The sequence below is a fragment of the Eriocheir sinensis genome, chromosome 64 (assembly GCF_024679095.1).
Source record: "Eriocheir sinensis breed Jianghai 21 chromosome 64, ASM2467909v1, whole genome shotgun sequence".
Classification (NCBI taxonomy): Eukaryota; Metazoa; Arthropoda; class Malacostraca; order Decapoda; family Varunidae; genus Eriocheir; species Eriocheir sinensis.
Window position 1 is genome coordinate 7496135 of NC_066572.1, and position 24054 is coordinate 7520188.

At 44.2% G+C, this 24054-nt stretch overlaps 1 protein-coding gene across 2 annotated transcripts in view; it reads right to left on the reverse strand.

Moving 5' to 3' along the window:
- Nucleotides 1-23355, reverse strand: part of LOC126987356 (zinc finger protein OZF-like) — a 148246-nt gene extending 124891 nt beyond the window's left edge. The window contains exons 1-3 of one of the 2 annotated variants that reach the window (XR_007740805.1): nucleotides 22898-23338; nucleotides 5594-7784; nucleotides 3723-4350 (exon numbers count right to left, since the gene is read on the reverse strand). The gene's annotated coding sequence lies outside the window, so the exon portion shown is untranslated. Of the gene's footprint in view, nucleotides 1-3722; nucleotides 4351-5593; nucleotides 7785-22897 lie in introns of those variants that run through there. The other variant, XR_007740803.1, reaches the window with a different exon arrangement.
- Between the last annotated feature and the right edge of the window lie 699 nt (nucleotides 23356-24054).

Here is a 24054-nt window from a genome sequence, read left to right on the forward strand (position 1 = left end):
CGCTACTTATTTAAATATATATCGGTATCTTCGTTACTTTTGTAACCAAACTAGCGATAATCGCTACTTTTTTTCCGCCTCTCAGGAAAACTTTTTTGTCTCCTTACTGCGCATGCGTGGCCCGGTGTTGTATGAAAAAACTTCGCGGTATGAAATATCTTCGGTGATGAGATTTCATACTTAGGTCATGAAAATTAAAACACTAGGTTATTATTTTTTATGCTACTCAAAATTCAATATATCATAGAGAAAAATCATTTAACTTTGCCCCAAAAATGATTATTCACTGCCTCAAATTTGATATTCCATATTCGTTTGTGAGCATGTCATGGTATTGAAGGCACCCGGTGTTGTGTTATTTGGTGTCCCATCGTCAAAAGTTGGCGCTTTTGTGTACAAACACTGGTCTCTCGTGAACTGCGCATGCTCAGACCATTAAGTGTAGACCTGTACAGTCTCACAATGCTTTTTTAACACATTAAGAGTTGCTGGAAAGCTGAATCAAACATACAGTACCACCATCCTCGCTGTTTCTAGAACGACGTACACTCTGCTACATAATTTATAAATACAACTCGTACAGAGTGTCGTCCTAGAAACAGCGAGGATGGTGGTAGTTGTACCATATGTCTGATTCAGCCTTCCAACAACTCTTACTTACGGTTTAAAAGCTTTGTGAGACTGTACAGGTCTACGCTTGCTGGTCTGAGCATGCATGGTCTAATAAAGTAGAGGTCAGTCCACCCGGGCGGTAAAAATGAGTCAGGTTGGCGCAGTGACGTCACGCAGTGGCCCGAGACGGGGTTCCACGTGCGATTGTACCCCAGTATCTCCTGAGCGTCCGTGACCTCAAGATTTCCCCAGTTTTGTGATGGTGCGCAAGTGTTCCGTGAATGGCTGTAGAAATACACAGTCAAATAAAATTGGCAAGTGGCACAGGTTTCCTCGCAATGAAGAAACAAGAAGGAAATGGGTCTCTCTTTGTGGTAAAAAAAGACAAGAACTAAATACTAAAAATGCAACAATTTGCAGTTTGCATTTCAATGAAACGGATTATAAAAGAAACTTGAAATATGATCTTCTACAATTGCCAGTGCCAAGACATCTACAGCAGCTTAAGCCAGATGCAATACCAACGCTTCAGCTCCCAACAAACACAGGTAAGTCAAAAGTTAAGGAAGCTGTGTTTATGTTTGTGTGCATATTGTGTGTGTGTGTATATATATATATGTATGTATATATATATATATATATATATATATATATATATATATATATATATATATATATATATATAAATTAGAGAGAGAGAGAGAGAGAGAGAGAGAGAGAGAGAGAGAGAGAGAGAGAGAGAGAGAAATACATGCAGACATACATACAGAGAAGCAAACCTTGGAAGGATAAAAACTACTTAGTTCCCGCTGAAATAAGAGAACGATAGGGGTAGGAGGCGGGAGTGGGAGGGGGAAGAAACCCCCCACTATAAGGCCAACACAGGGCGTCGCACTTTAGCTCCGCCCACATGCGCGTGGCCTGACCTTACTTTATTAGACCATGTGAGCATGCACCGTTCACGAGAGACCAGTGTTTGTAAACAATTTTTGACGGTGGGGACGCCAAATAACACAACACCGGTTCAGGCATTTCTAGTATTAACGTCCATATGTACGTGTCAACGTGTGGTTTTAAGGTTTTGTAAGTTTCCTAAAATACAGATAATGAAAATTTGAATTGATCAATGTAGTTCTATCTGAAATATCAATATAATATCGTTTTCGCCATTTTACTTTAAGGACTATAGTATTTACTCTATCTCTGTATTCATTCCCATCTAGTGCTTGGGCAATGTTCTCCGTCCCCACATTTTATTGTCTTATTGTCCAGGGGGAGGTACTGCCCCCTCCCTTGTTGTGCTTTCCTTCCTACCATTGTATCTTTTTAGTTTCATGGTACTCCCTACACATGTATTAATAGTTGTATAATCACACTCTGTCCTGCCTGGGGGTAGGGATGGCATGTTCCTCCCTTCTCCCTTGTTGTTTACCTGCAACAATAAACTATCAATCCATCAATCAATCTATCGGACTTATCGCTAGCTAGTATCGGAATTGTGGATTTATATCGGGTATCGGTTATCGGTTATCGCCTATATTTGTGTCTCCAGTTAACGAATATCGGTTATCGCCGTTAAGGTTTTTCATTATCAGTTAACGGTTATCGGGAATAAGGTTTTCTGTTATCGTGCCCAGCTATGCTGAGTACTAAGGAGTTGAAGGGAAATAATTGCAAGAAAATATTTATTCCCTACTTCACTTAACTCTGATTTTCGTATGTGTAATTTTACATTATTGTTACAATTTTATGCTAGTGTGATGCAGAATTTTCTCAGGAAGATGATGGTGGTCTCAGTTTTTCGTAAAAAATAATGTTTGGGTCAGGAAACAGGGTGGGAGTGAGGTGTGTGAAGCCGTCGGTTTGGGCAGACAACGAGGATGGGGCGTGGCTTAATTAGGCTCCAGGAAGGGGCGGAGCTTATCGAGATGCCAGCCAATCATCGTCCAGGATGAGATGCCGTGAATATTTCTCTCTATATTTTTTATTCACCGACAATTGCTTCATAGGGTATGTAACAAAAAATCCACATCTTATTTTATTTCATTGTAGTAGTTTATAACATTAAAAACATCCGAGAGGTCCTAATAAAAAAGCTCATTTCAAAATTTGGTTCTTCACGTTCTATGAGAGTGACAATACCTCTCTATACTTGCCTTGGGCTGACTGCTGTCGGGACCCAAGCCAGCATGCCCTGGGGGTTGTGTGCGGGAGGAGGAAAGAGGGTAAAGGACAAATGGTGTGTGTGTCATTATCAGGGGTAACCACGGTGGAGCGCAAACACTCGGTAGTTGTAGTCAAGGCTTAATTAAGTTGATGAGTGATGTTAGACTGAGTGAGCAGGTTTTTTACCACATGTTAGTGGGAACACTTGATAGGTTTTCTTCGTGTGTTGGTGCTACTTGTTTCTTGTGTTTACATGTTAGTTTATAATTAGACTAAGTTCTAAGTGTTATGAGCGACAATTTAGTCTTGTATGGCTGAATCCTGTCCCTTGACCCTTAGTTCATCATCAGAATCTCTAAACAAATATATTTACCTTAAGTAATAGTGTTAAAGTCACGCTACCCATATTATTTGGCAGATGATAATCCTGTGTGCGATAACGGTGCCTTATTAGACTTGGTAAATGAACTACTAATTTTACTCTCTGGTTTAAGTGATCAACAATTAATTCTACTTTGAGGTATAATTAACCAACATTATTAAGGAGTGCCCATGCCAGGCACGACATTAAGAATATTTTTCTGTTGACCAGCAGACTTACTATAGTCAAACCATTTCCAATAGTCTGTTGAGGCAGTGGCTTCTGCAGGTCCTTTCCTCCCTTCTGCTTTGCCACACAGTTCCAGTTACCTATTTCCTCCGTTTCCTGTCCCGTCTTTCACAAACTGGGCACCTGTAATGCACCACTACTTGATTTACATTTCTCAGCCCTGAGCATCTCTTTGTGGCACCACTTATCAGCCCTGTGCACAGGGCAGAGTTAGTAGCCATTTCTCTTCCACACCAACTACCTTCCTGTATAGATGATTTCTCAGTAATTACTTATTTGTTGTGCTGTATCAGCTGTTACGTGCTACATCAAGCTGTAATACTCAAACTGCAGGTTAATCCAATAAAAAAAGTGAATGACTAAGTCATGTGTTATTATTCCCAAGCTCCATTGGCAATGGCGAGTACACATTATATAACTGAAGCATATTACACATTCATTGAACACAATTAAAACTAACTACCCTAATCAAATTAAATGTAACCTAACCTCATCTGACCTAATTAAACTAAATATAAGGTAACCTAACATAACCTGGCCTTAATGCCTGCTCCCAAAATGAAATAAATGGAAATAAATATGATATTAATTTGAAAAATATATCTGAGGAGCAAAAAGAGGGAAAATGACAAGAATTGAACTATGAAACAAGAATTGTTGGCTTCAAGATGACCTCAACTGACTAAGAATGACAAGATCTACGCAATGTGACAGGTCAGAATTGAGTCTTGAAAATGATTTCTGATGATTAAGAATGACATGATCTACTGAATGACAACAATTGTCTGCTTTGAAAATGACCTCAGCTGAAATAATATTGCATGCATTTAACCTTTTTACATCCCTCTCCAACATCCTATTCCATTCAGTCACAACTGTTACCATAATCCCCTTTTCTCTCTTATATACATACATCACTCAAGTAGCATGTGCTCAATCATATCGTCACCCCTCTTTCACACCTACATGAATGTCACACCTTGCTTCCCCCTATCAGGCACCCGTGCTCCCACCTGCCTCTCCCTTATCCATCGCCCTTGCCAGGCTGGCCCCCAGGACTTGCCTCTTCTGAGCACAGTCAGACCTCTTCCTTAGCTCCCTCATCTCACTCCTCAATGCACGTATTATGCCTTCCTGAGCCTCTAACTTCCTCTCGTACCCACACACATAGCATACGTTGTTCACCTCTAATCCACACCTCTTTGCCGCACCTGCCAGACAAAAGCCCCACTTCTAAATCTTGACCGTCGTTATTTCCAGCACGGTAACCTCCTCTCCGGCCAATACTCACTAGTCTTCCCCATCTTAGCTTGGCTGTATGGACTTCGAGGAAATACTGACTCGCGGTAGTTTTCGTCGCTGGCGCCGTTTTTTTGCAATCACCTTCCTTGATCCTGATGGGCTGTCTTTTTTGTTTCAATGATTCACTCACTTGTGAACCATAGGGCTAACCTTTAGCACCCCGCGGCAACCGCGCTGTGCATCACTGCGGAGGACGATCCTAGCACGGAGCAAACCCACGACGTGACCAGTGACTTACAACCGTCACCTGGGCTAAGTTACCACCACCTTTGAGCATCCGGCCACTGTATCAGTGCTATTGTGAAAAAAAAAATGTAAATGCCCTCTTTTTTCCATATTATAAGTTAGCACAGTGATTCGGTCCTGCTTCGACATCACATGAGAGCCTAGGAACAGGAAAGCAGTGTCACCTAGCAGAAAGAGGTGTTTCTTCTGTCCAGCAAAAGGAGCCAGCCAGACCAGGACTTACTGCATTCACTGCGGTAGGCCTGTGTCCAAAGCACTCCAGTGTGCTGTGTGATGAATGCCATGGATTGGAATGATAGGTAACTAACTCAAATTTACAGTATGTTGCTGCATATATTCACATTGATATATCAGTACCGCCAAATCTGTGCACGTAAAATGAGTGTTTTACATTTGTTCCCGGTGACATGTTTCCTGCAACATTGAGGACTCACTGGCTGCCAGAGTGAAATTAAGGAACACACGCTATTTTCTTATGATAATAAAACTCATCTCTCAGAATGCTTTTTTATCTTTACATAAATTCCCAAGTGGTACACTGAGATTTGAGGCCATACAAGACACATGTAAATGCAACCTGTTATAATTCTGATTGGGGGAAGAGAGGGGATGGGGGGGATGCATGTGCTCAATCATATCGTCACCCCTCTTTCACACCTACATGAATGTCACACCTTGGGACTAACACCTTGCCACCATCTGGAAGAGGATGTCCTCCCCCTCCCCGGCACCACCACACTGCACTCAACCCTCCCACCACTATCATTCCAACCTCCCACTGATGTGTTAGATCCCTGAACCCCTACCTACTGTTCTTTACAATGTGTTTATAATGTGTACATTTTTAGCTTAGCGGCTGGTAAGACCAAATACACTATATTATTACTATTAACACACACACACTTGACCAATAAGCCCAGGCCACAACAGCCAGCCCAGCACAGTCACCAAAAAGATCAGACCTTTCACAGGACCCACCAACCACATGAAGCCTGGGGTGGAAAGTGAATAACAGATCATGCCGTCACAGTCACCATTTGTTCCAACAGATGAATATTTTCTGTTCTCTGTGCTACACACAGCCCTGTAACACCACCACAACAAACACTTGCACTCACACACACAGCAGAACTGAATCAGCACAGCACCTCAGGAGAAGTGGACCTTCATGTGCCTGACAATCTCACCCTTAGTCATGAAACGTTTCCCACAAACATCGCACTTGAACCCTTTATGACCAGAGTGTCTGAAGACGTGCCTGTTCAATATACTCTTCAGTTTGAACCTTTTCCCACAAACTTCACACTCATGACTTCTTGCATCAGTGTGTGTAACAAGGTGTAATTTGAGGGTACCCTTCCGACTGAAACATTTCCCACAAACTTCACACTTATAATTTTTTTCACCAGTGTGTGTAAGGGTGTGTTTCTTGAGGGTACCCTTCTCAGTGAAACATTTTCCACAGATTTCACACTCATGATTTCTTTCACCAGTGTGTGTAAGAGTGTGTAATTTGAGGGTACCCTTCTCAGTGAAACATTTTCCACAGATTTCACACTCATGATTTCTTTCACCAGTGTGTGTAAGAGTGTGTAATTTGAGGGTACCCTTCAGACTGAAACATTTTCCACAAACTTCACACTCATGATTTCTTTCACCAGTGTGTGTAAGAGTGTGTAATTTGAGGTGACCCTTCAGACTGAAACATTTTCCACAAACTTCACACTCATGATTTCTTTCACCAGTGTGTGTAAGAGTGTGTAATTTGAGGGTGCCCTTCTGACTGAAACATTTTCCACAAACTTCACACTCGTGATTTCTTGCACCAGTGTGTGTAAGAGTGTGTAATTTGAGGGTACTCTTCTGACTGAAACATTTTCCACAAACTTCACACTCATGATTTCTTGCACCAGTGTGTGTAAGAGTGTGTAATTTGAGAGTATCCTTCCGACTGAAACATTTTCCACAAACTTCACACTCATGATTTCTTTCACCAGTGTGTGTAAGAGTGTGTAATTTGAGGGTACCCTTCAGACTGAAACATTTTCCACAAACTTCACACTCATGATTTCTTTCACCAGTGTGTGTAAGAGTGTGTAATTTGAGGTGACCCTTCTGATTGAAACATTTCCCACAAACTTCACACTCATGATTTCTTGCACTGGTGTGTGTAAGGGTGTGTGTGTTGAGGTGACCCTTATGATTGAAACATTTCCCACAAACTTCACACTCATGGTTTCTTGCACCAGTGTGTGTAAGGGTGTGATGTTTGGGGTTACTCCTATTACTAAACCTTTTGCCACACTCCCGACTTTCATGAGGTCTTACACCAGAGTGTGTGGGTGTATTTGTTGAGGTCATCCTTCCCTGCATGTCTTTTCTCACACTCTTGGCTTTGGTCAGTAAACTTGCTCTCATTCTCAGATCTTCTCACACTTCTGAAATTCAAACTTCCCCCTTTGTGGATGAAGAGGCCAGCAGTTGTTGTTGTTGGTGGTGGTTGTGTTGGTGGTGTTTTTTATCACTCCTGAACCTCACACCAGTAGCAGTCTGCTCCTGCTGATCCCAGCCACTCCAGCTGCTGTCCCGCCTTGCAGCCTCCACTGCAACACTACTCTGGATGTGAGGAGTTGGCTGGCCTTGAGGAACCTCAGAGATGCTGGAGAAGGCGGCGAGGTTGCTTCAAAGCCACACTCAGTGACCAATTGAGCAGGCAAGGCGAGGGATGCACCAAGGAGTCCTGAAGTCAGCAACAGCAGGGACGGAACAAGTACTGACCACAGCAACTGTCTCGATGCCTCACTTCAACACTAACACCAGTGGTGGACATTGGGACACAAGTCATGTGCTGAAAAAAAAAAAAGACTGGTAAGGAAACTGAAGTTGGTGGGAGAGATCAGGGCGGTGGTGGGTGCACCGAAGGCAAGCCACAGGCCACCGGGTCAGGCAAATAGTGCGTGTACTGATAATAAGCTAATGCAATAATATATTCATTGATAAATATGTCTTTTGAACTAACCTAAATAAATCTGAAGCGATATTCGTAACAATACTAAGACAGAACTACACGTAAATGGACAATATCCAGCGACCAAAGCTGCAAGCTTGATAGTTTTAAGGCCTGTTAACACATTAATCGCGCTTGGCAACTCAGCGCTCTTGCCTGCTCCGTGGAACTTTCACGGCGCCCACCACGCCAGTGTCCATTGGACTTTTGCAGAGAGAGGAGTTATGTATCATTATGAGAGGATAGCCTGTAGTATAGTGTAAAAATCCACGGTACAAATATATACCAAATCGCGGACCACTAATATATTTTCCCTCTGCCGTGTATTGGTGCACCAATGTACCAGGCATGGGTTGGCGCATATATGTACCAGTTCGCGAAGCACTGACGATATAGTCTTGTTCTGCTATTTGGTGTAGTTTTTATGATTATTATATGAGTTTGTGTCGATACAATATCTTACATTCTGATGAGCTGTACATAAAAAAACTATTAATAATGTTTTTTTCCCTCCTTTTCAACAGAAATGAACCCGACCGTCTTTTAAGGAGGGCGATCGGATACCTCATCTGGTGATTCAGATGATTCAGGTTTTTTGTCAGTTCAGATGACCCAGATGATGAGCTCTCCGAGGAAAGTGACGAGTTAGAAACAGATGAAGAGCAGGATGGGGAACATTATTTTCTTCTCTGTTATGAACAAAATTTTAATTTATCAGGAATTTTTTTTTTTTTACGTTATTTGCGGAGTGGTATTTCCCTGTACAGTTCAGTAAAATACACTATAATAAATCAACCATTGGGATAATCTAATATTCCAAGTACTAGTAAGTAGTGATCTGGAGCATTATTTTTTCTGTTATGAAAGCAAGATTTTCATTTATTAGGATTTTTTTTTTTTACATTGTTTGATATGAGGGGCATTTGCCTCTACAGTTGATTACTGTTACATAATGAAATGCTTATATTTGGAAGCAAAATGTCACCAAACTTTAAATGTATTTTGGATGCCTTTACATAGCTATATATTTATTACCTTATCATTTTGAACTTATTACCTGGTACCATTGCAACACATCTGCAGTCATAATAAATACAAATTTACCCACAAATTGTTTATATACTCATGTTTGTAAAAGTTTATAGAAAGGGCTATTCGGGCCACAGATGTACCAATATGCAACAAGTGAAACATCTGCTCAGCACACTGGCGGCCCAGTAAGTGAACAAGGTATAAACAATCATATGTGAACATTTCATGACAATCAAATGAATACAAATGGCAAGACACATGAAATGGAAAAAAAAATCTTAAGGAGCCAAAATCTTGAAAATTTGTTTTTTACATAAAAAAAATTTCACAAAATCGACAAAACGTCTGACAGTCTTTTGTAAGGTATCAATATAATCTACAACTAAACGGCAATTTTTCTCATTTTGTACATTTTTTAAAATGTAAAAAGAAAACGGGAGAAAAAGTGGAGAAAATTATTAGTGAAAATGAATTTCAATTTTTTTAAGCCAGAACAAAAAATGAAAAAAATTACAAAATGATAAATGTAGATCTATACACAAAGTTTCTATGGTATATTTTTTTCAACTAAAGTCTGTGAAACAAAAATAAGATTTTATGCTTTGTTTGAGTCTCCTCTACACATTCACCCAAATTTCACAAAATTCACAGAATGTCATACACTTACACCAAGAAACAACATACTAAAATTTCAAAGCCATAGGACATACTGACGAAGATTGTTTATCACCTCAACCGCCGGAGGTTAGAAGGGCCGAAAAGATGTTAAGTGGCGTGCTCATCGTAGAAAGTGACATTTTACGCACAATTGAAAAGATTAAAGTAAGCAAAGCTCCTGGTCCAGACAAAATTACCCCTAGGGTCTTAAAAGGAATCAAACATCAAATTTGTAAACCGCTCTCCATCATATTCAATAAATCTTTAACAGCTGGAAAAGTTCCGTCGGATTGGAAACTTGCAAATGTCACACCAATTTTCAAAAAGGGGGACAGGTCTCATCCAGGAAACTATCGACCAATTAGCCTGACATCGATTGTTTGTAAGTTAATGGAGACTATCATTCCCAACAATATGGTGAAATTCTTCAAAGAAAGTAATATAATAAATAATTCGCAACATGGCTTCCGTAGTAAACGCTCGTGTTTGACTAACTTACTTGATTTTTTTCACTATATTTTTGAGGTGTTCGATGAAAGCAGATCAGTAGATAGCATATATCTGGATTTTCAAAAGGCATGTGATAAGGTCCCCCACCAACGATTGCTCAGCAAACTACTGGCGCACGGTATCTCGGGTAACATTCACAATTGGCTTGCGGACTGGCTCTCTGAGCGGAAACAGAGAGTAGTTCTAAACGGTGTTACATCTAACTGGCTCGATGTCAAAAGTGGCGTACCTCAAGGATCAGTGCTTGGCCCCATGCTCTTCTTAATTTATGTTAATGATATCGATGATGGGCTCACTTGCAAAGTATCAAAATTTGCTGATGACACAAAAATTGCTAGTAAAGTAACTGCGACACTCAACGAAGAAGCTTTGCAATCAGATCTAGATCGACTTGCACGTTGGGCCAATCAATGGCAAATGAAATTTAACGTTGATAAATGTAAAGTGTTGCACATCGGAAAAAATAACAATCGCGTTCGGTACGTAATGAATGGCCAACAACTTTCTGCAGTAAGTAAAGAAAAGGATCTTGGAATCACTATATCAAGCGATTTAAAGCCCGGTCAGCATTGTTCAGAGGTAGTTAAAATTGCAAACAAATTGGTTGGCTTCATCGGACGAGTCTTTAATAATAAATCAGAAAAAGTAATATTAAAACTGTATAATTCGTTGGTTCGACCCCGTCTAGAGTACTGTGTACATTTTTGGTCTCCCTACTACAGAAAAGACATAGAAAAGTTGGAATGGGTCCAACGAAGAGTAACAAAGATGATTCCTAGGTTGAGAAATTTGTCATATGAACAAAGGCTTCAAGAAGTAAATTTATTCAGCCTACCAAAACGAAGAATGTGAGGCGATCTAATAGAAGTGTTTAAAATGTTTAAAGGATTCAGTGATATTAATGCGGAAGATTACTTTACAATTGATCGATCAAATAGAACAAGAAGAAATCACAATTTGAAGATAAGTGGTAAAAGATTCAATCGAGTTTTTAATGTTTGGAACTCTCTACCTTGTGATGTCGTTGATAGTACAACAGTTACGGCCTTCAAGAATAGATTAGACAAGTGTTTTGAATCCAACCAGCAACTAAGATATTACTCATTGTCATAATAACGTTAAGTTCTTTCGAATACTGGTGTCTTTGTCCACTTTTATCGCCCGGTTAGTGGTAGCAGTAATGGTAGTTCTTTCCTCTTTCCTACATAAATTCCATGCAGTTTTTCTATGCTGCATGGTTCTTTTTCCTTTCCTGCCAGCTTTGGCTGGAGGGATGGGGGGGTGGGGAGGAGCCATCGCATTTGCTGTCCTTCATCTTCCACCTTTGATTAGATAGTTAATGTAGCTTGTCACAAACAACTTCGTAAGGACCAGCAGGTCTGCTGTTGTTTGTTCTTCCTTTGTGTTCCTTTGTACTGTGTGCCCAGGAGGGACCCCCCCGGGCGCCCTCCTTAACCCGAGAACGTGGGCAGACCCTTTTTTAGGCTTTCACGAGTCGTGGCTGTGGTACGGTGGACCCTAAAAAGGGCTCGCCATAAAACGCCTAATTCGAGCTAATTGTAGGCGGTGGTGGCATAGCGCAACCCTACGGTCTACGGCCTACGGGTTAATAAGGCAGTGAGGCCGCTGATTGGGTGAGCGCCGGCGATGACGTCATTGGACTCCCAGCGAATCACAAGCGTGTTTTCAGAGCTCAGCCAATCGTAAGGCTTCATCTGTGGCTTTAAAATGACCCGTTCTCTCTTTCTGTTTCCTTTCTTTTTCCAAGGTACGTATTTTGAGATAACAAGGGAGTAAAGGAGGAAAAAAAGTGAGCTCCGGGGGGCAGCATGACCCAATTATAATGGCACCACTATAAACAGTTGCCTGCGCCATGACAGGCTCGGGGCCGACCATTAGGCTCAGATGGATAGTTTACCGGCGCCATAAGCCACATAAAAAAAACAAAAAACCTCCACGGGTCGGAACAAATAAGCGCTTTTTCAGTGTTTTCAATACCTTGAGTTTCGCGACCCTCGAGTTTAGCGCTACACCTTCGGAATGAAGCGAGCACGAAACTGGAGAGGGTACTGTAGCCATAACATAAATACTGGCCTAAGGCAAAAACCTTCTCTTTCATCGTACTTTTATTTATCCTGAAATGTAAACATTTCCATTTTTTGTGGGTAATAAATAGCCATAGGAAGAGTGGTGGTTGGCCCAAGCCCGACGTGGTGCAGGCAAGTGTTTATACTGGCGCCGTCTATTCTTGGCTCATGCTGCGCCCGGAAGCTCATTCTTGATTTCCCTTTGACAGTTCCTTTAGAGTCCACGTTGATGGGTGGTCTTCAGGACAGCAGGTGGGTGGTCTTGGGCCACTCGGCGGTGACTGAAAAATCCCAGGTGGTAGCGGCGGATTCGAACCCAAATCATCCACGACGCAGTGAATACTGGACCGGCACGCTAACCACTCAGCCACCGCCTTGGATACCAACAGAAAAATGATGTATTTGTTATGGGTTGTCTTAAAATACCTATGTGTAAAGAAGGCGACGCAATGTCCCTCCCCCTTCCTCCACCAGCAGTGGGCAGCGGCTGTCAGTCATGGCAGGCCACAGAAATTTTAGGGCTGGGTTAGGTTAGGTTAGGACAACAACATGTCTTTGAACAAAAATAAAGTTGAATTAATAAGATATGGGGAAAATGGCCACCTCAAGATCACAGTACCAGGTGAAAGGTCAAGAAATTGCAGAGAAGAGCTCGTACATGACCTGGGGTACTAGTTAGTAATGACTTTTCACCCACTGAGCACATTGACATCACAAGGACGGCCAGCAGGATGACAGGATGGATACTCTGCACCTTCAAGACGAGGGAACCCGAACACCTCCTCCCGCTCTGTAAGTCCCTGGTGTTGTCGAAAATGGAATACCTGTGCCATCTGTGGTCCCCACACAAAATGTACAATACCAAGCGACTGGAACAGACACAAAGGGTCTTCACAAGGAAGCTGAACTCAATGAAAAATCTGAGTTACTGGGACAGGCTCAAGACTCTGCAACTCTACTCCCTCCAAAGACGAAGAGATAGTACTACATAATTAACACTGAAGAAGCAAGTGCCTAACCCATCACCACAAACTGAAGGAGGGATAACACGCCAGACACACCCCCAATTTGGCCGCACCTGCCCCAGGACATCCATTGAAACAGTCAGTCAATGTCTTAGGTCCATACATGCTGCCAGCTTTACCAACGAGGGACCAAGACTATTCAACTGCCTGCCCAGGGACATCAGGGACACCTCAAACTGCAGCATGGAGACCTTCAGGAGAAAATTTGACCTGTTTCTGCAGGGGATCCCTGATGAGCCCCCTGTCCTACACGCGACTACTCCAAGGGGGGCAGAGAGTAGCTCCCTCCCTGACCAGCTGAGGCACATTAGGGGCCGCTTTCACAGTCATTTTGTTTGTTTTTATCGTTACAAATGGCGGTGATTGCCGCTATAGTATTTCCACGTAAAACTGGCCTATGGGGTAGTGGCGGCTGCGGGGTGAGCCCAGCCCCGCACCTTACCACACACTCTCAACACCTCTCACCTCCTCTACCACTACCCCATAGGCCAGTTTCACGTGGAAAACTATGCGTTGATCACCGCCATTGGTAACGATCAAAACAAATAAAGTGAAAGCGGCCCTAGGAGTAGGGCACAGTGTTGGGGCGGTGGACTCCCAAGTCGCCCAAAGTGAACATCACCTACACTGCAACAAGACAAGACCCATAACTTAAAATACAGTTAGTTCCGTATTGGAGAGTAAGATGTTGGTATTTTCCTGAGGTCAGGGTGGCAACCCTACACACACGTGGCCCATCCACACCCTGGCCCTCCGCTCCTTCCTGTCCCAAGTGTACCCGTCCACACCCTGGCCCTATGCTCCTTCCTGTCCCAATTACAGCCCGTCCACACCCTGGCCCTCCGCTCCTTCCTGTCCCAATTACAGCCCGTCCACACCCTGTCCCTCTCCTCCTTCCTGTCCCAATTACAGCCCGTCCACACCCTGTCCCTCTCCTCCTTCCTGTCCCAATTACAGCCCGTCCACACCCTGTCCCTCTCCTCCTTCCTGTCCCAATTACAGCCCGTCCACACCCTGGCCCTCCGCTCCTTCCTGTCCCAATTACAGCCCGTCCACACCCTGGCCCTCCGCTCCTTCCTGTCCCAATTACAGCCCGTCCACACCCTGGCCCTCCGCTCCTTCCTGTCCCAATTACAGCCCGTCCACACCCTGGCCCTCCGCTCCCCAGCAAACATGGGCTTACTGGGCCAGCATCGGCTACTGACGGGGTTGTGTCGGCAGCGGCAGCTGAGTGACTGTTGCAGCAAACCGCTTCGTTAGCGGTGTCGGCCTTACATCAGTAAATGTTAATTGAACCAATTAATACTAAAACCAAATTGGCCCGATACAGTTTGCCTCATATTTGCCTCAATCATGAGCTAATGTATAACACTGCATTTATGCAAACATACAAAAAAATGGATTATCCGTTTTCCGATCGGGATTACAGGCAGCGAACGTTCAAGATCAAGATCAAGTTCAACTTTTCCCGCTTAAATATTGTTTACGTTGTAAAACGGCTCATCCAAGAAGCCGTCCCGTCATCGTTGAACAATTTACCACTCTACACACAAGTGGTGAGTTATCTTTGATAAATCTTTGAAAGATGAAGTCTTCAAAGTGGACATTAGCCCAAAAAGCTAAGAGAAAATGTTGTCAGTATCCATATACAAGCCAACCCAAACACGCCCAACGATCTATCCCTCGTCAATGTGTCAATCTTGCACACACTACTACTGACTCTGGGTGATGGTGATGATGATGTGATATTGTCATGTGAAGGGAAGCAGGATGTAGATTGTGGAGCTCAGCAGGTGTTAAATACAGATGATCACAAAAGAAAGCAAACTGAAATTTGTTCTTCACTTAGTAATGAAGTAAAAGTATTTGATAGTGACTGTGAAATCACAATTCATCCAAAAGTACCTCCAGTTGTGTCAGAAAATGCACAAAGCCAGCTGCTACAATGGGCTGTTGATAATCAAATAACTCACACAGCTATTAATTCATTGTTAACCATTCTAAAACTAAATTATGATGCGTCCCTTCCTTCAGAGGCTCGCACACTGCTCAAAACTCCAGTCAACCAAACATCACTTATTACACAAAAATGTGGAGGCCAGTATTACCATTTTGGTTTGCTCAAAACTATTGATAAATATGAAACAAGACATACATCTAAAGAGTCCATTCAGCTACTTGTACACAATGGTTTGTCTTTGAAAATAAACTGTGATGGCATACCATTACATCAGACTCTAGAGCACAATTTTGGACAATACTGATTAATTTTCAGTGTGAAGGACTTACACCCAACTGTTCTCCAGAAGTTGTACGAATATTTTATGGCATGTCAAAACCTAATGATGTTGATGAATTTTTGAAAGATTTCATTGATGAATTGAAACTTGTATCTAATGGGTATAAGCTTGGTGAGCATCTTATCCCAGTCCACACAGCCTCCTTTATTTGTGATGCCCCAGCACGACAGTTCTTTAAAAGAATCACATCTCACAATGGTTACTCAGGATGTGAGAGGTGTCAACAGGTGGGGGAATATGAGGCTGGAACTGTGGTATTTCCAGAATTGAATTCTCTACCACGATCAGATGAAAATTTTCTTGCTCAAAGTGACAGTAATCACCACCGAGGTATATCCCCTCTTGCAAAGCTGAATATGACAAATTGTTTAGTGTCAAAATTTGTATTGGATCCTATGCACTTAGTGTATTTGGGTGTTATGAGAAAACTTCTCAATCTTTGGCTCAAAGGACCCTTAAATGTAAGGATAGGCTCTCACAAGAAAAACTGAATATCTAAAAACCTGGTCAATGTAGCAAAATTCATGCCTGCGGAATTCAACCGTAAACCAAGGTCGCTAGATGAACTTGATAGATTCAAAGCAAATGAGTCAAGAAGTTTTCTTCTATATACAGGCCCTGTGGTTTTGAAAGATACCACTGACATCAACATATATAACAATTTCATGTTGCTGTTCAGTGCAGTCAATCTCTTGTCCAGAAAAGATATTCCAAATTCTGTTGAGTATGCAAAAGACTATTTACTCAAGTTCACTGAGCACTTTATCCAGATATATGGGAAAAGATATGCTGTTTACAATGTTCGTAATTTGTGGCATCTACCTGATGATGTCGCAAAACATGGTACTCTTGATAGTTTTTCGACATGCACTTTACACAAGATACATGGGCTTACCAATGTGGACTAAGCCACCATGGTAAGGTATGGTCTGGAGTTAAAGGCTGACTAACAACAAAATCACTGTGTGATATTTCATTACATACTATTCTACATACTATTCTGCTTGTTCTAGTGACTTAGAAATCTGAATCTGAAATTTCTATGGCAACTTTTTCTTTCAGAATTGACTTGATGTTGGTATTAGAAGACTGCTATGTTAGTTATCATAAACATTGAATATATTGTTTTCTTCCCATAAACAATTCAAAGAAACTATCCTCCAGGTGAATAAAGAAAAATTGGAAGCTCTTCTGCTGTGGCCACCTCTTTGTTAGACGTTCCTGAATGGAGTGAGGCATCAGAGAGATAGTTTGATAAATCTTATACTTTCTTTCAAGCAGAGGAAAAATATTTATTGTACTTGAGTTCGAGAGAAAGTCATGAGTAGAAATTATTCATAATGTTCCTGCATGCTTCCTCCGTCCTACATGGTGGAACACCGTTCCCTTGCCGTATGGCAGCTGTGCCCACTGGCCAGTGGTTAGGCACCTGGGGGTTATTGGCTTCCCACCCACCCGTAGCTACGCCACTGTAACCTTCCCTATTTAAGTAACACCTGACTGGGATGACAGGGTGACTAATGAGGAGGTGATGAGAAGGTCTAGAGTAGGGGAACAGCAGCCTTTCAGTGGCCATTAGATTTTACAGAATTAATAATGTATAGTTAATATATTTACATCACATTATTTTTTGACAGGAGTGCTGCTCATGAAGCCACAATTTTCTACAGATGAGAAGGAGATTGGTCAAACAATTATGAAATATCTCCGTTGTTCCAGCGATTGTTGTGGAGGTAGAGCACAAAGGTTGAAATCCCAGTCAAATGATTCAGCACATTCATCACAAGATAGTGTTTTGTCAGACATAGATAGCTAGATCTTAATTAGGTGATTGATCACAATAGCCATGTCAGAGTATGGTTTAAGTATTTGTATACGGTTCTTTTTTACTGGGAAAGTAATGGAAGGAATTTCATCTCATGCATTACAAAAGATTCTCCAAGGAAAAGATTACTGGATTTGTTATTTTCAGTTTCTGTTTGAATCCCCTTAACTTCTTGCAATGTTTCATGCAGTTAATACTGTATTCATCATCATCATCATTATTATTATTATTATTATCATTATTATTGTTCATTAGTTGTTTTTTTTTTTCAGTTCAGTTTTTACTTCCCTAATATTGGAGTTGAAGAGTTAGTTAATTTATTTTTGAATATTCTGTTTCCTGTTTTATTTATTTTTCACAGATAATGGTGATTTTTGTTGGCAAAATGAAGAAATAGTTGAGGAAAGGTACCATAAATAATGCTATCCTGCATGAGTTGAAGGAGATTTTTTTTCAGGAGTACAGTGCGTCAAGGGACCATATTGGCTATCCAGCGGCGACTCGAAGACAAGGACAAGTAGTTTGGACTTAACTCGGTTCCTCTTTTCTATTTCGGGAAAAAATAATACTGGCTGTCGTTTGGAGCCAAATGTCCAAACGTGGTACCTGCTGGTAGAAAAAAAATGTATTTACCCTTTGCTGGTAAGGTTTTAAGGTTTGCATCTGTGTGTGGTGTGTGTGACCACTGAGGGGCGAATGTGCAGCACGCAGTCTCCTGAGCAGCCCAAACAGACAAAATAGCTTGGAGGTTTTGTATTTTTTGCCCAGGGCTTTATTTTGCTCTCCAGCAGCTTAAGAATGATTTAACTTGCTGTTAAATAATTGTTAGCAGAACCTATAGCTATTTTGACTTCTGGTCTTAAGATAAGTGATTTACAGACGCCCTCCAGCGAGAGGCGTCTGTAATCACACCAGAAATCAAAACTCGCCAGAAAGCCAATATGGTCCCTTGAGCTATGAAAAGGATACAGGACATTAGGTTCATTCTGTTTCCTGTTTTATTAATTTTTCACAGGTAATGACAATTTTTCTTGGCAAAATGAAGAAATAGTTGAGGAAAAGTATCAAAAATAATGTTTTCCTGCATGAGTTGAGGGAGATATTTTTTCAGGAGTACAGTGCATCAATTACGCTATAAAAAGGATGCGGAATTTAGGGCGAGATTCCCATGTGTGTGTTTGTGTGTTTACCTAGTTGTAAGGAAAAGAGCCATACTTAGCCTCATGCTGTCATCCCGTCTATATCTTTTTCTATCCAACTTTGTCTTAAATTCATGTATTGTTTTTGCACACACAATCTCATGAAGTTCATTTCAAGCTGTTATACTTCTATGTGGAAAACTGTGTGTTTCTTTGTCTTTTGTGAATGTCGTCTTTTTCAGTTTCCTGCTATGCCCTCTTCTACCACTTAACGTCCTTCGTCACTAGGTCTTCTCTATCAATCTTCTCCATATCCTGTGTGTGTGTGTGTGTGTGTGTGTGTGTGTGTGTGTGTGTAGAGGGAGAGATGTATCTCACCATGATGCTGTGATTTGTCTGTTTCATAGTATAGAGGGAGAGATGTATCTCACCATGATGCTGTGATTTGTCTGTTGTATAGTATAGAGGGAGAGATGTATCTCACCATGATGCTGTGATTTGTCTGTTGTATAGTATAGAGGGAGAGATGTATCTCACCATGATGCTGTGATTTGCCTGTTGTATAGTATAGAGGGAGAGATGTATCTCACCATGATGCTGTGATTTGCCTGTTGTATAGTATAGAGGGAGAGATGTATCTCACCATGATGCTGTGATTTGTCTGTTGTATAGTATAGAGGGAGAGATGTATCTCACCATGATGCTGTGATTTGTCTGTTTCATAGTATAGAGGGAGAGATGTATCTCACCATGATGCTGTGATTTGCTTTTGATTTCTTATGGAAAGAATATATTTTGCATCATATAATGATTATCGTCTTATTTATAGCACTTATATGACACATTCTAGCAGTAAATTAGCTCACACTTTGCCAATCTTAAATCTTGCCAGTGTAAGACATATCAAGGTCAAACAGCACCATGTCAAGCAAAGTTGAAAGGTTGAGTGCTTGATATGAAGCAGCAAAATTACATTTTTGTATTTGAGTTGCATTTTTTCATGTCGATCCTTAGGTCTGACAATCTTTGGGTTCACGGATGTTATAATTTGCATTCATTTATTTTTCATGGATGCTTGCAATATGTGTCCAGTCATATAACCACCATTATTGAATGTGGTCAAAGTTACTATGCAACATAGATCATTTTTTGGCCTCATTATTTAATAAGATACTATTGTATTATCAAAGATCTAAAATGATCCAAAGAAAATGGATGACAAATTATAGCATCTGTTAGAACCCTAACACTTGAAAATACAGAATACTGGCATAATATGATTTGATAATCCCATTTCAGTGTTGTGTTTGCAGTTATTTGTTGTCTGGATTTCATTGTGATTTTAACTGTTCTCAATACCACCCCGCTTTGGAGCTGTGATTTTCCTTTTGCCTTCTTGAAGCTTCATGTCACTGACTGTGTATGTCATTAGAAAACAACGTTATGGAGGAACAGCGTCTGTTACTTCATAAGGTCTTCTTCTGATGAACTACACAGTCAATGAGATGAAGCTTTGAGAAGGCAAAAGGAAAATCACAGCTGCAAAGCGGGGTGGTAATGGAAACAGTTGGTCCATGTTGGCCTGCAACCAGCTCAGAATTGGGCCGGCATTGGTATTAATAGAAGGCTGCATAGGCCCAGTATTGGCTGCAGTGGTATGGTTACGGAATGCCAATATAGATCTGTTTCTGGCACGCAGCGTAACCGATTCAGGCCCGGGGTGCAAAGATATATCGGCAAGTAAATGGCCCGCTGTTGGGCCCATTACTACGTGATGGCTTACCGATTCAAAACCGATTTGGTTTATGATGACTTGCCAGCACTGGCAAGATGCAGGCCCGGCATAACCATGTTTGCTGGGTCCTTCCTGTCCCAAGTACAGCCCGTCCACACCCTGGCCCTCCCCTCCTTCCTGTCCCAAATACAGCCCGTCCACACCCTGGCCCTCCCCTCCTTCCTGTCCCAAGTACAGCCTGTCCACACCCTGGCCCTCCCCTCCTTCCTGTCCCAAGTACAGCCCGTCCACACCCTGGCCCTCCCCTCCTTCCTGTCCCAAATACAGCCCGTCCACACCCTGGCCCTCCCCTCCTTCCTGTCCCAAGTACAGCCTGTCCACACCCTGGCCCTCCGCTCCTTCCTGTCCCAAGTGTAGCCCGTCCACACCCTGGCCCTCCCCTCCTTCCTGTCCCAAGTACAGGCCCTCCACACCCTGGCCCTCCCCTCCTTCCTGTAACAAGTGTAGCCCGTCCACACCCTGGCCCTCCCCTCCTTCCTGTCCCAATTACAGCCCCTCCACACCCTGGCCCTCCCCTCCTTCCTGTCCCAAGTACAGCCCCTCCACACCCTGGCCCTCCGCTCCTTCCTGTCCCAAGTGTAGCCCGTCCACACCCTGGCCCTCCCCTCCTTCCTGTCCCAAGTGTAGCCGTCCACACCTGGCCCCCCCTCCTTCCTGTCCCAAGTGTAGCCCGTCCACACCCTGGCCCTCCGCTCCTTCATGTCCCAAGTGTGGCCGTCCACACCCTGGCCCTACCCTCCTTCCTGTCCCAAGTGTAGCCCGTCCACACCCTGGCCCTCCCCTCCTTCCTGTCCCAAGTGTAGCCCGTCCACACCCTGGCCCTCCCCTCCTTCCTGTCCCAAGTGTAGCCCGTCCACACCCTGGCCCTCCCCTCCTTCCTGTCCCAAGTGTAGCCCGTCCACACCCTGGCCCTCCGCTCCTTCATGTCCCAAGTGTAGCCCGTCCACACCCTGGCCCTCCCCTCCTTCCCATCCCAAGTGTAGCCCGTCCACCCTGGCCCTCCCTCCTTCCTGTCCCAAGTGTGGCCGTCCACACCCTGGCCCTCCGCTCCTTCATGTCCCAAGTGTGGCCGTCCACACCCTGGCCCTCCCTCCTTCCTGTCCCAAGTGTGGCCGTCCACACCCTGGCCCTCCCCTCCTTCCTGTCCCAAGTACAGCCCGTCCACACCCTGGCCCTCCGCTCCTTCCTGTCCCAAGTGTAGCCCGTCCACACCCTGGCCCTCCCCTCCTTCCTGTCCCAAGTACAGCCCGTCCACACCCTGGCCCTCCGCTCCTTCCTGTCCCAAGTGTAGCCCGTCCACACCCTGGCCCTCCCCTCCTTCCTGTCCCAAGTACAGCCCGTCCACACCTGGCCCTCCGCTCCTTCCTGTCCCAAGTGTAGCCGTCCACACCCTGGCCCTCCCCTCCTTCCTGTCCCAAGTGTAGCCCGTCCACACCCTGGCCCTCCCCTCCTTCCTGTCCCAAGTGTAGCCCGTCCACACCCTGGCCCTCCTCCTTCCTGTCCCAAGTGTAGCCCGTCCACACCTGGCCCTCCCTCCTTCCTGTCCCAAGTGTAGCCCGTCCACACCTGGCCCTCCCCTCCTTCCTGTCCCAAGTGTAGCCGTCCACACCCTGGCCCTCCCTCCTTCCTGTCCCAAGTGTGCGTCCACACCCTGGCCCTCCCGTCCTTCCTGTCCCAAGTGTAGCCTGTCCACACCCTGGCCCTCCCCTCCTTCCTGTCCCAAGTGTTCCCGTCCACACCCTGGCCCTCCTCCTTCCTGTCCCAAGTGTAGCCGTCCACACCCTGGCCCTCCCTCCTTCCTGTCCCAAGTGTATCCGTCCACAACCTGGCCCTCCCCTCCTTCCTGTCCCAAGTGTAGCCTGTCCACACCCTGGCCCTCCCTCCTTCCTGTCCCAAGTGTGGCCCGTCCACACCCTGGCCCTCCCTCCTTCCTGTCCCAAGTGTAGCCCGTCCACACCCTGGCCCTCCCTCCTTCCTGTCCCAAGTGTGGCCCGTCCACACCCTGGCCCTCCCTCCTTCCTGTCCCAAGTGTAGCCCGTCCTCACCCTGGCCTTCCCCTCCTACCGGTCCCACGTGTGCCCGTCCACACCCTGGCCCTCCCTCCTTCCTGTCCCAAGTGTAGCCTGTCCACACCCTGGCCCTCCCCTCCTTCCTGTCCCAAGTGTGGCCGTCCACACCCTGGCCCTCCCTCCTTCCTGTCCCAAGTGTAGCCCGTCCACACCCTGGCCCTCCCTCCTTCCTGTCCCAAGTGTGGCCGTCCACACCCTGGCCCTCCCTCCTTCCTGTCCCAAGTGTAGCCGTCCACACCCTGGCCCTCCCCTCCTTCCTGTCCCAAGTGTGGCCCGTCCACACCTGGCCCTCCCTCCTTCCTGTCCCAAGTGTCCACACCCTGGCCCTCCCTCCTTCCTGTCCCAAGTGTAGCCCGTCCACACCCTGGCCTCCCTCCTTCCTGTCCCAAGTGTAGCCGTCCACACCTGGCCTCCCCTCCTTCCTGTCCCAAGTGTAGCCCGTCCACCCTGGCCCTCCCTCTTTCCTGTCCCAAGTGTGGCCGTCCACACCTGGCCTCCACCACCCGCACACTCACCCTGGGGGCCTGCACGCCGAGGGGCTCCTCCTCCTCCACGAGAAACACTGCCAGGGCACTTCAGGGCACGCGGCGGACCTCGACCTTGATCTTGATGTCACAGGGGACTTGTTTGCTCTTCTTCTTCTTCTTCTTCTTCTTTTGACCTGTGCCGCTTTGTATCGCTTCTTAGGTCCTCCTTCTTTCGTTCCGCTTTTCTTCTTTTTCACTTCTACACACTTTTCAGTATACATCACTTTCTTAAGCACTTCATCCTGAAACTTAGGTTTTCTGTCCTTTTCTTTTCCAGATTTATTTGCCTATGTGCTTTGCTATTTTCCACTAGTACACTTTTCACTCCACTTTTACTGTTCAGATCTTTTTTTCCAAACACATGTCAAGAAAATTTTTGTGTGAGGTATTAATTTCACTGCTTCCTCCTTACTGCCATATAGTCCTAACACGGTACTTACTCCTCCATCTTCCTCCTCCAATCTGCTATGCCACTCCTCTATCCCAATAATTTCCACTACTGAAGCCAATAGCCTTTGCCTCTCCTCTTCATACCTGTCACAGGCCACTATCAGGCGCTCTATTGTTTCCTTTTCCCCTATACACAAGCTACAGTTTTGGTCCTGCTCGTCTCTGCTTCTCCCCTTTACTTCTAGAGTTCCAGACCTTGCCTTGAACAGCAGCTTACTCCCCCAGTCTCCCCGGTACCAATTTTCTCTTTCAGGCTTTTGTTTTCTCTTGCACCATCTTAAAGTCGACTTTTCTGCTGCTCCTGCTTGCCATTTTTCCAGGCCATTGGTGGCAATGCATTTCTTGATGTCCTTAACCCTCATTCTGTTCCACTCATTTTCAAGATTTTCTCTCCTCTTCCATCTAGCTATTTCTTTTTTCCCTGAGGATGTTGTTCTGTCCTCTGTTATCACCTTTTTTACCCATCTTTCTTCACTTAGTCCTTCGATTTTCTTCATGAATCCCATCTTGCCCTTTATAATTCTCTCCTTAAATGTACTCCATCCCATTTCTCCCCTTAAGGCCTCTACTGCTGTGCATCTAGGAGCACCCAGTCCCCATCTGCCCATGGTGTTCTGCACCTTTTCTAATCTTGCCAGGTCACCTTCCCTGTACTCTGTTATTTCTGACCCGTACAGGCAGTATGGCACCGCTAT